The 13478-nt window shown below is 36.2% G+C and overlaps 1 pseudogene; it reads right to left on the bottom strand.

Annotated features, from left to right (window-relative positions):
• Nucleotides 1–677: 677 nt before the first annotated feature.
• LOC135320656 (UDP-N-acetylglucosamine transporter-like) lies at nucleotides 678–1751 on the bottom strand (annotated as a pseudogene).
• Between the last annotated feature and the right edge of the window lie 11727 nt (nucleotides 1752–13478).

Genomic DNA, 13478 nt, shown 5'->3' with positions numbered 1-13478 from the left:
CAATTAGTGTGAAAGTCATTGGCTACTGTCTAGCAAAGGAGCAACAGGATTCCTTTCAGCACTTTTGAAGCACTAAAACATCTTAAAATGTAAATGGAGAAATGTGTATATTTCTTTACATTAAATTTAAATATGAATTTTATCCTCTGATAGATCAGACCCAGAATGTTACTTTATCAATTTATATGCAGTTGAATTTTTCCAACATACAGCAATCCTTTGTTTAGTAATCTTTTGTATAAGTATAAAAATCTCAGATACATGAAAATGTTTTTCAAATCATACTTCTATTTCTTCACAGCTTTATAGGTAATTATAATTTTCAAACATTGAATATTCCATGTGATTTGATACATGTGTTCAGAAAGAGTAAGAGAAAAGACATTTAATAAGATTAAATATGTGAAATTTGCAAAAATTGATATTTGACATTTGTTGTGTGCTCTTGCAAAGAGTGTATAGGGTATTTCGGCAGCAATCAAAAAGTAAAATGTTTTAAAACTCAGATTTCAAATTTCTTCTGATAATTATTCTAATCCCTGGAAATACTTTCAAGTTCTGATTTCTAGATGCAATAGGCATTTTGTTACATATACATATATTTTATCCTTAAATGTTGATATTTTCAAACCATTTGAACAATAAGATCAGGTTCAACATGATGATTTCTTCTTAGAACCTGTAGCAGTCCTCTGCGCAAGATTAACATTGAGCTTCCCAGGGCACCATTGTGAAAAACCAGACAAAGATAGTATTGGGACTATGCTTTAGTGGGATTTCCTGCAGGTTCGGGATCATAACCATATAGGAAAGTAGCTGTTATTACAAGGATGGCTCCAAGGGAAAAGACACTGGTTGGCACAAAATCTTGTAGCCCAAAATAGGATATCAGTGTTGATAAAATTATGGACAAAGGGGTTGCAAATCCTTTTAAAATATTATCCACATACTTAATAACAGGAGCTATTACAAGGCCTCCCAGTGTCTGAAGACTAACATCTATTCAGGTCAGCCAGTTATATACCTGAAGGAAACCATTCTTTGATACTTGTTCTTCATCATGAATATATACACTCATTAATCCAAATATACTCCCAAGGAAACTAAGTTGAATATTTGTTATCCATACTGATTGTTTGGTTTCTTTTAAGATTTCCTCAAAGTAAACCCCGGCAAAGCCACTTGAAAAACATGCTGTGAGCACTGCCATGAGGCCTACAAACTTGAGCACCAGAGGGAAGTTCCTTAGAACCAAGCTCTTGAGAATCTGAGGGCCACTGTACAAAAGCACATCCTGTCATCAAAATTACTAGGGAAAGCCACTGGTCCACACCTAATTTTTTTTTTTACTAAGCATAGATACAGAAAATAATGCCATCGCAAGAATTTTCAACTGATACGTGACCTGGTTAAGTAGCTGCATCTAGATCTGACGGTGCCACATAGGGTAAATTATTCTGAAGAGTGTGTATCCCTGACGGAATTGCAAGCGTAAGAGTTTCCATTGGTTTACTAAGAATTTCGTGATGTAATATTCGATTCAGTCCTCCTGGACTACTACATTTGCTGTCTCTGTAGACTAACAAAATATGGGCCCTTATCTTCAAAAGTTCGGCACAAGCACATCGGTAGCAGAATAGATAACGAGGCCCCTCCTCTTTTAAAGCCCTAGAATAACGCATCGTTAGAACCGAACTGGTGGCCTGAAAGACCAGAATTCCCAAGGAAAGGTATTCTAGGTTGGCTGACATCGTTTCATCTTCATTTGCCTCCCGCGCGGCTCGCCGGCTGCGCGCACTGGGGCCGGGGCTCAGCTCCCCGGGCGCCCCAGGCCGCCGCGCCCTCCGGGTCCCTTGCGACCGCTGATGTGCAGCGCTGCCGGCTTCCACCGCCGTCGCTGCCCTGCAGTGCATTTTTTTTAAACTGGTTTTGATCATTTTCATCAGAGATGTCAAATAATGTGTTGATAAACCAGCTTTTAAAATAAGCATTCTAATTTGTAAAATTTACTGATTTCTATAGTGTAAATACTCCCACCATGGCTCATTTCAAGCTATCCAATAGCTTAAGTGAGTAGGAACTAGCTTCAACATACCTCTGAATGTAACCCATAATTAACGTATTTAAGACCTCGCAAGTGGTATCCCTTAATTTTGAATTAATCGTGGCTTTGGTGCAACCAGTTTGAAAGTGGTTTTGTGGTGTTTGTGACAAAAGTTTGTTGAGACAATAAAGAATACTGAATGAATGTAGTAGTATGATGCAGTGGAGAAGGCAAAGTATTGTAAATCAAAACCCTAGGACAAGTATTGCCTATGATGATAACATTCTCCATGCTTCCCATATTTCTGGGAACACACCTGCAAGTTTTTGCCATGTATTGGCAGGTAATTTTGCAGACATGACACTATACAATAACTAAGTGTTCTTTCAATAACTTACTTCCTTTTCAGATTTAATTCCCTTTATAAAGTGTTTGATCTACCCTTTCCTGTTAGGGTGTTGTTCTTAACAGCAGAGAAGAGAGAAGGTAAGGACTGAGTCACTAGGTTTACTCTGACATTTGTTAAAATTATAGCTTTGTCCAACTCAATGTATCTAGACTATCTTATGGATCTGAATGTAGCTGTGAGAAAGTGTGTGTACACTGACTTACATTTTCACATGAGCGCTTTTTTTCAGTGTCTGGTGCAGGGGCCCACACTTAGGATGCATTCAGTAAAACACAGTATTTGTTGGAATAAATACATGAGAAAAAGTAAAGAATACATAAGTGAATGGATTCCAGGTTTTAGCACTCATAGCATACTCTTACAGTGTTGGGTCACTCTGCAGAACTTTTTCTTAGACAACATCTTCTGTACATGGTTTATTAAAATTGGGCATATTGGATTGCTCACTACTTAGAAAACAAAGGTTCCTTCATTTACTTCTCCTTCCAAAAAGATGATTAGTATGCAACTGTTTATAAAATATTGACTTTAGACAGCTAAATTTGAACCTACTTTTGAATCTTTGCCTATGTGAACCATGGAATCTAATATTTTTATTGTTTCAAAGTCTGTTTTTCTAAAGTGAAGACAAGTGATTTCTGAAATTAAGGTCAGAAGTAAATCACTGGGTCTGTAAAGGCTCTTAAATCAGGAAAACCCCAGTCCCGGAATTTTGTCAGATGAGATGTGATTGTGTTGTGACCGCAGATTAAATTGTTATTTAAAATTACACATAAGAGTACGACTCTGTATCTCAAGGCCAGACAGTTGAGCAAACGTCTTTTTTGCTTTTTTCTTTTTAAAATTTTGTCTCAAGAAAAATACCAACAGCTGTGTGAATAGTTAAATATAACCCTGTCAAATTAATGAATTTAATTATTGTGAATGTAAACAAACATTTATGGAATATTTTAGGCTTCTTTCTTTATTCAGGTATAACTTGTTACCACCCCGTGGTGTTGGTGGTTTCACTAAGTTTGATTTTTCTTTTAGAAATTTAGTCTTGTGTGTTGCAAACAGTTCATTAATATGCAAGCCTCTGAAAGCAGTAAACTATTTTTTTAGGGGAGGAATAGTGAGAAATTGTTTATAAGCTGCCAAAGTTAACAGCTTCTCAGAATTGAAATAGTACCAATGGAAATCATGAGAAAAGAAATTTGTAATTATTTACTAATTGTCTCAGTTGGAGACATAATTAGAGGTGATTACTGGAAGTAATAGTACAATAGTGTTAATAAAAAGTTTTCCTGTTACTGCCCAGCAACTTGCAAACAATGAATTATAATGGTCCATGGTGCTGTATTGTATAATTTGAAAATAATTTACACCTGAGAGTTCCCACTGCAGAAAACTGGGGGGGAGGGGTGTACAAACAGGAATTTGTCTTTTATCCTTGGCATTTTGAATTGTGATTTATGTACAGAGGATTTGCAGTATGTTTCTGAAGAATCTGACCAGTAATTAATAATCAAATTTGTCTAGCTTTAGCTATAGTTTTCCTTCTATACCCATGAATTAAATAAGGCCATAGGCTTGGCTTGTATACTCAGTGACAAAATAGTCCTTGTTCAGCCATAGCAAAAACAAGAATCAGGAAAAGCAAAAACAGAGAACAGTTATTGAAAGCTCATGGTGTACCCGGCTCTGTATCAATGTTTTATGCTAATTATGATTTTTAGTTCTTATAAAATCCATAATAAGGTAGTGGAGAGTAAAGAGAATCGGAGGCTCCCTGGGTAAAAGAATAAAACCACAGTGGGGACAGTGCAAGGTAGAGACATTTATTTTCTCCAGGGAAACATTAATTTCTGTTTTCTTCTCCCAGATAGGAACATTGCTCTCTTGGCACTTACTGTGGCTCAAAAACCAATAGGGTTGTGGACACCAGTAATATTTTTGGATATTTTAATTTTTAATCATTTTTCACCTGGGTATTTACAGAAGACACCTATGTAATGATCATTTTGAAGTTTACTTGAGCCACATAATCCTAGAAAATAGCTGCAACAGAGCAGGACCCTATGGGGCCTTCCTGGGACAGATTCCTCCCCACACCCTCTGCTTTAGCTTCTGTCTGAAGGACCTGATAACAGTATCAGATGCACATTTCCTGAGTTGTTTTACAGACTGTGAAACTCCCACCAAATGGAAGACTTTAACTACTTGATCGCCATGAGCACATAGTCCTCAGACCTACTGAAACCTAAGGATTGATAATATTAACCCCTGTGATACCTTCCTATTACCTCACCATCAGCCAATCATGAATTGCACACTTGTCAATTGCATACCCTCCAACTCCCCTCCCTCACCTTGCCTTTTAAAAATTCTTTCCTGACGCTCATCAGGGAGTTGTGTTTTGAGCACTAACTTCCCTAAGCTCCTCACAGCCCAGTCTCAGTTGACTGGCTTCACGGCATATGGGTGAGCAGACCTAAGTTTGGTTTGGTAACACTCAATCATTAAAGGAATCCTCTATCTCTTGTGTTCCAGAAAATGACTTACTGCAAAGATCCCAGATTCCTACATGACTTAGATAAAACTCATGAAGAATAACCCCCTTGTTTACCTGAGGACAAGGCCAGACACAGACCCTCCAAATTTCCATTTTCTGCCTTTTCAGTGATTAGCTGAAATGTTTGTCCCCATCAGTCAACTGGAACAAAGTGATTGTTAACTGGACTTGATCAAACTTTACTTAAGCTTCTCCCCTCCCCACAGGACTCTGAACTTTGATGGAAGCCTGGTCCCTCATTACAGTGCAGAACTACTCCTCCTTAGAACCCCTTCCATGCATCATCTGCTGATCTCAGGAAAAACATTCTCCGTCCCAATGCTGATCCTGTTTTTTGTTTTTTGTTTTCTAGGTTTGTGACTCCTCTCTATCCAAGAAAGATCCTTTGCTATCTGAGATTTGAGACACTTACAGATATTACACAGTGTTCTCCTTATTACAATAGTCTTTTAGTAAAGCCTCTCCTTACTGAAGTTTGGATTTGTTTTTATTTCACAGTGATTTCCCTGTCTCTAAGAACACCTCTCCAATCTGCCCCCCCCCTCCCCACGCTCCCACAAGCTGGGTTGCCTTGTTATACAACTTCAAAGGGTGCAGCTTACATGGCAGCAGAGGTAAATGGCATCCCCTGGAACTGTACAAATACAATGTCTGTGGTCATACATAACAGCACTGGCCATGAGAGTGGGGTCTTTAAATCTCAAACTGACTGCTTTACACTCTTGTTGAGTGGGAAAACCTCCAAATTCCTTGATTTGACATATGGGAACATTTACCATTTGGTTTCCACTAATTTCTCTACTTTCATCTCCTACCGCTTCCCCTGTGTATCTTTTAATGATCTCAGGTTCCATCATTCCCATGTCTTTGTCATTAGACAGCTTCCTTCTGCCTAAAATGTCTAATACCTCATTTGAAACTGGTGCACACCAGCTCATCGCTCAGGGTTAAGTGTGAGTGTAGCCACCAGTATGAAGTCTTTCTCCAATCCTGTCTTTGACCTATAGTTGGAGCTGAAGATGCCAAAGAAAGACTAATTGTATAGTAAGACAATAAAAAAATAATCCAGAGGTGTGTTATTAGAATTAATTATCGAACTTAGCATGATAGCTAGATACCATGTTAATGTTTTAAAAATTGTTATTTCTATATACTAGCAAAAATATAGAATAAAAATTGAATATGATGTATAATAGCATTAAAAAGCATTAAATATCTAGAAATAAATACATTTCATGCAGGACCTCTACATAGAAAACTTCAAAATGAATTGAGAGAAAAATAAAGTAAAAGAAAGAGGACTTCCTTTCCAGCTTTGAAGATTAATTGATTTGCTCTCCTACTGTAACCAGAAAAGTGGAAATACATGTGAAATTTTCCCAAAAACATAATTTCATAGAAACAGAATACAATGGGGTTGCCTGGGTCTAGGGGAGGGAAAAATGGGGAAATGTAGGTCAAAAGGTACAGATTTCATTTTTAAGAAAAATAAGCCCTAAGAATATAATATAAAACATGGTGACTATAGTTAATAATAACAGTATTGTATATGTGAAAGTTCTGAGAGTAGATCTTAGGCATTCCTGGGGGGGAAGGTGTAGCTCAAGTGGTAGAGCGCTTGCTTAGCATGCATGAGGGCCTGAGTTCAATCACCAGTACTTCCTCTAAAAATAAATAAACCTAGTTACCTCCCCCAACCAAAAAAAAAAAATATATATCTTAGGCATTCTCACCACACAGACACACACACACACAACACACACACACACAGTTAACTATGTGAGGTGATGGCTATGTTAATTATCTCAATGTTGCTGATCATTCCACAATTTGTGTGTGTGTGTGTGTGTGTGTAACGATCACATTGTACACTTAAAATATATACAATTATATTTGTCAGTAATTTCTTAATAAAGTTGGAAAAATTTGGGACAATATATAAAACAAATATTGAACAACAGGTAGAATAAGATTATGATCTCTGAATCTCTGATAGAAAGGAAACTAAGAGACTTGGTTCTGGTATATGCTTGCAAAATATATTACACACTTAGCAGCAGCTTACCTATCTGCTTGCAATCACCAGACAGTAAAGTACTCTGCTTCCTGTAATCAAATGCACTATTTACCATACAAAGTAAAATGAAAACACTGGTGATATTGTTTAAAGTTAAACAGATATGTAGCCAACCCTTAAGACGGCACTTCCACTCTTTGGTATATATCCAACAGAACTGTATCTGTGTGTACATTTGCCAAAAGATATGCATTAGAACCTTAATAGAAGCACAACTGCCCCAAACTGAAAAAAATGTCCACTGACAGTAGATTAGGTAAATGAATGGTCAAGTACAGCAGTGAGGATACCCAGTTTACAGCTGCAGTCAACAATATGGCTGCATCTCACAGATTTAACACTGAAGAAAAAAAGTCTGACACTAAAATCACGGGTGATTTGATTCCACTTCAAAGTAAAGAATGGGAAAATGTTATCAGGAGGAAGCCTGAATAATGGTTATTCTTGAAACAGATGATGAGTAGAAGGGACTATAAAGGAGACTCTTTAAATGCTTGAAGTATTTTGTTTTTAGATCTGAGCAATGTTTATGTTGGTGTATTCAACTTGTGAAAATTGAGCTGTATCTTTATAATTTGTATCATTTCCTATATTTAAATTTTACTTCAATATTTTTAAAAATGCATAAGGGATTCTCCAGCCAGGTTGCTGGTTAAAATTTACTGTAGGGAATTTAATGGCAATTTAAATAACTGAACTTGAAAATCTCTCAAAACTTTCCCAAAGCATGAAATTAACAACTATCTGTCTCACACTCCAAAAGGCTGACGAGGATGTTCTGTCAGTGCCTACTGAGGAATAAGAGAAATAATTTGGAACATGTCACCAATCCATTAAAAATTTCTATCTTTTTATCCCCTTGTCATAAATAGCCTACAGAAGTCTGTATTGGATTGATCTTATTCCACATTTTTATTTTTACAAATATAGTCATGTTTTTCCTGTATTTGTGTATGTATTTGATGCTTTTGTCTTGTAGTATACATTCTTTCTTCCAGAAACAACACCTCCCATCTTTCAGGGAGCAAATTCTCCTCCCTTACCAGAATGGTCAAAGAAAAAAAAGACTGACAATATCAAGTGTTAATGAGAACGTAACCAGTTGGAACTCGCATACAGTGTGGTATGAATGAGAAGCTGAGGAAACTGTGACTATCCTGGAAAGTCAAAGAAAAATTTCATACAGAATACATTTGAGTCACCTTGGAACTTATATTTTAGTAGAAGAGACATAAATAAAATAAGAAAAATATTGAGTGTGTCAGATGGTAATAAATACTATGTTTAAAAAAAGCATGGGAAATTTGTAACAAATGCACCACTCTTGTGGGAGATGTTGATAATGAGGGAGGCTCTGCATGTGTGGAAATAGGGGGCATATGGGAAATCTGCCTTCCTCTCAATTTTGCTGAGAATCTAAAACTGCTATAAAAAATAAAAGTTTCAAAAATAATGAAAGAAAGAGGAAATTTGGGGGCTGTGGATGTGACAAAGAAGGCATTTCTGAGTTGACGCTGTACAGAAGGAAAAGGAGATGAGGAAGTGAGCTTTGGGGATATACAGGGGAAGTATGCTCTAGTTGGGAAGAGAATTAACAGCAAAAATTATGGGACAGGAAAATGCCTGTTGTCTTCAAAGACTAGCAAAGAAGTCAATGTTGCTGAGTAGAATGGATGAAGGGAAAGGTTCTCTAAGATAAGGTTTCAGAGAGGAGGAGGATACAGGGAGAGCTAATGTTATAGAGTTTTGTAATAATTATGAAGATTTGGCTTTTACTATAAATAAGCTGAGAAGCCATTGGAGGATTGTGAGCAAGAAGGTGATATAATCTGCAAGGCATATTTTAAAAGGCTGTCTGTTGTGTTGAGAATACAATGTATTGGAATAAGGGCTGAACCAGGGAGACCAATTAAAATGCATGTCTAGTTGAAAGATTACTAGGTGGTGGTGGCTTGGTGCAGAAGCCTATCAGAATGGTAATAAGGATGTAATGTTAGATTGATATTTGATGGGAGATGATTTTTATATTCATCCACAAATTTACCACATTTGGCAATCTTAATTCCTTTGTGTATTTATGAAATTCTCTCTGGTAAAATTATCTTTCTGTCTGTGGAACTTTCTTTATACTTGTTTGTAATTACAGTCTACTAGAGATGAATTCTTTGAGCTCTTACTTGTTTAAAAAAGTATTTCATATTCTTTCGTAACAGGTATTTTTTGCACAGGATAAAAATCTAGGTTGACTTTATTTTTCTCCTTTATCATTTTAACATCCCTTCATTGTTTTCAGGCTTAAATAGGTTCTAACAGTAATGCTGCAGTAATTTTTATGCATATTCTGTCCTTTTTTCCTGGCTCCTTCATGATTTTCCCTTTATCCTTGGTTTTCAGCATTTGATTTTGGTGTACTTTGGTGTGGTTTTCTTTATAAGGCTAGAAATAGAGGTTAGCTGAAATTCTTGAGTCTTGAATTTATAGTTTTTTATTGAATTTAGAAAATTTGTCTTTTTTTTCTCAATTACTTTCTGTTCTACATTTCTTAGATTCAAATTACACATATTTTAGACGTAACAGATCAATGCTGCTCTGGTAATTTTTTTCAGGTTTTTTTTCTCTTCTCTTTGTGCTTTTTTTGGATAGAATTTAAGTACATATTCAAGTTCACTGATCTTTTCTTCTGCAGTCTCTAATCTATTGTAAATTCCTTATCTTCAGATCCTATAATATGACCTAATAAATTTCCTTATTGTAATTTCCATTATTTAGAACCAAAATTATCCTAAGTGTCTTACTGTCCTAAATATATATCTTCTGGACCTAAACAGACATTTCTCCAATGAAGACATGCAGATCACCAATAGGCATATGAAAAGATGCTCAGTATCACTAAGTATCAGAGAAACGCAAATCAAAACTACAATGAAGTATCACCTCATAGCACTCAGAATGGTCATCATTAAAAAGTCCACAGATAATAAATGCTGGAGAAGATGTAGAGAAAAGGGAACCCTCCTATGCTGCTGGTAATAATGTACTTTTGTGCAGCCACTATGGAAAACAGTATGGAGATTCCTTAAAAACCAAAAATAGAGTTACTATATGATCCAGCAATCTCATCCTGGGTATATATCGGAGAAAACTCCAATTCAAAAAGATACATGTTTCCCAATGTTCATAGCAGCACTATTTACAATAGCTAAGACATGGAAGCGACTTAAATATCCATTGACAGATGATTGAATAAAGAAGTGGTAACAAATAAAATTATCATACTAAGTGAAGTAAGTCAAACAGAGAAATGCCAATATCATATGCTATCACTTATATGTGGAATCTAAAAAAAAAAATGGCACAAGTACACTTATTTACAAAACAGAAACAGACTCACGTACATGGAAAACAAATTTATGATTACCCGAGGGGAAAGGCGGGGAGGGATAAATTTAGAGTTTAGGATTAGCAGATACAAACTATGGCACAGAAAATAGATAAACAGCAAGGTCCTACGGTACAGCACAGGGAACTATATTCATTACCTTGTAATAACCTATAATGAAAAAGAGTATGTATACATATATAGGACTGAATCACTGTGCTGTACACCAGAAACTAACACAGCTTTGTAAATCAACTATACTTCAATAAACAAACAAACAAACAAAACAAACAAACAAATAAATAAATAGATAGTAGCAATCAGGTAAGAAAAAAAAAAGAAAGAAAAATATCTCTGCTTAGCTGCCAGAATATCCACACTAAAATTCATGTCTGCTCATGAGGCCCTACATAATCTGGCCTCACATTCCTTCTCTGATCCTATCTCCTACTCTCCATTTCACACATTCTACCTTGTCCCTATAGTTCTGACTTTCCCTGTCTTTTGTCTCAGGCCACTTATGGTGGTGGGAGAAAATCTGTTCCTGCAATGTCCTTCCACCAGGCATCACTCAGGTTTATTCGTTCACCTTCTTCACGCCTTTGCTCAAACCATCTTTTCAGTGATGCCTCCATCAACCACCCAGTTAAAACAGCAGCCTCCTGCCTGTCACTTCTAATTCTCCTTACCCAATGTAATTACTTTTTCGTATCACATATTACTTCTAGTAAACTTTATACATTTGATTATATTATTTTATTGTCAGTCTGTTTCCAATAAAATGTAAATTATGTAAGTTTTTTTTCCTTTACTATTTTGCTCACCAGTACATTCACAGTACAAAGAATGATAGCTGGAACATAGTTTTTTTAATCAATAAATATTTGTTGTGGGAGTGAATGCATTAATTCCTCTATAGAAAATCCTTCAGTGATTCTTTGTGAACTTGTAAAACATGAATGCTCCAGATTGTTAGTAGGTATTACAAAGTCTTTCTTGAACAAATCCCTACTGATCTCTCACACTTCATCCTCTGCCATCCTTTCTTTTCTCTTCAAAATTATATCACACTACTCATCACCTTCAGCATAGACAATGCTGTCTTATGCTTCCACGTCATCGCTGGTGGGATTACTTCCATGTTTCACTGTTGGCATCGTCCCATGATCCTTTAATGCTCAATCCATCCTCAAAGCTCTTTATAATTAGATTTCAATCGTAATTTTACTTATTATAATTGTGCTGTAGAACTGAATTCTCTGATTATTTTTTCTCTCATTTGTTTAATTGTTACAAAAAATATTTTTCAAACATAAATTGTGCACAAGCCTCTCAGTCAGGTACTGCTGGTACAAAGATAAACCAGTTATGATAGTTCAAGGAAGTGCTTTAAAGCATTCAAAGGTTCTTACATCCTCCCTTATCCTTTTATACTAGGGTCCAAATCTTTGGCCTAACATAAAAATCATTTCATATTCTCACCCTGACCCCGTTCCTCTTCAAAGCTCATTGGTGTAAACAAGGTGCCATTCTGCTCCAGTGATTCTAAGCTATTGTCTCTTATGCTCTTAGTGTCGGCCCCGTTCAAAATCTTTTTATCAAAATAAGTCTAATAATATTTAGCTCCAGTTAAAGGTGTGTATATACAATGGTAGTGGGGAGAAGGGTAATAGGAAAGTTGAGAAGTACAGCCAGACTGTCTTAATAAGAAACAGAAATTTTCTTTCAATGATTATAGCTGCCGTGTCTTAGTGTCTCTCAATTTCCAGAAGCCTCTTTCTGCTTCTCTCTTCTTCCTCTGACAGTTTTCTCTGCTTACTCATGGTTTCTGATCCTGCAGTATGTTGGCCCACCTATGACACTGGTTTGCTTCATTCCCTCCGGTCTGCTTCAGCCTCAGCATGAAGTGACCCACCAGGCCAACAATCCATCAACACATGAACACTATCATGATTACAGTTTTTTGTTCACATTCTTGAGAGATAATCTCATTAGGTCAGCTCTGCCTGTTGATAGGTTTGCTGTTGGTCAGATTAGTTATAGTTGGCATTGGAGAGGTAATCAAATGTTTCAGGAGCTATAGGCAAAGCAGGTTAAATGAGAGAAAAGTCTGGTATACTTGGCAAAATGTGAGTACGTTGCACATGCAGTATTTAAACCTGTTTCCTCTTTTTGGCTTATTAGAAGGAACATGGTTATGAAGAACCTGATGTAGAGCCATCTCAGTTCTGTTACTTATTTCCATAACCTTGACCAATATATCTGAGCTTCTGTTTTCTCATATATAAAATAGGGATAATGTACCATGCAAGGTTAATCAGATAAATAAGAAAAAGATCATAAGGTGCCCTGTATAGGGCTTGGCTCATAGTGGATAGCCCTAGAATATTAAATTCCCTTTTCTTTTTGTCCATTTTATCCATTCCTCTTTTCCTTTTATCCTAGTATCATTTGCTTTTGTAAACCTTCTGAAACCACTTTCCAACACCACACAGAACAGTAAATCATTCCTTCCGTGTGCTATTACAACAACTGTTATAATTCTGTTGTTTTCTGTTCTACCACAGTGAAAGCAATTTGAGGTCAGAGACCTGTTCTTGTTTATCCTCGTATCTCCACTGCTAACACATTGCTTAGCATATAGTAGGAATTCAATAAACACTTAAAATAAATAAATAAATCGATGCTGAATGGATGGAAACGAATGAATAAATGAATGACAGTGGGATAGAACAAGCCACTGTATAAAGTAGTGCCACTGATCACAAATGAGATCAACAATCCTTTTTCACCTACTCTTTTTTTTTTTCTTGTGTTCTTTTTTATTGCAGTATAGTCAGTTTACAATGTTGTGTAAATTTCTGGTATACAGCATAATGTTTTAGGCATATAAATATATACCCACTCACTCTTAAGTAAAGCTATTTAAAGGACCAGGCTAAAGTCCCAGTTCACAAAACAGAATGGTTTCTGTGTCCCATCAGCATCCTGTTCCATTTGAAAATATTTTTCTTT

The sequence above is a fragment of the Camelus dromedarius genome, unplaced genomic scaffold (genome assembly GCF_036321535.1).
Source record: "Camelus dromedarius isolate mCamDro1 unplaced genomic scaffold, mCamDro1.pat HAP1_SCAFFOLD_95, whole genome shotgun sequence".
Classification (NCBI taxonomy): Eukaryota; Metazoa; Chordata; class Mammalia; order Artiodactyla; family Camelidae; genus Camelus; species Camelus dromedarius.
Note: the sequence above shows the minus strand (reverse complement) of the source record. Positions and strands in the feature narration are given on the sequence as shown.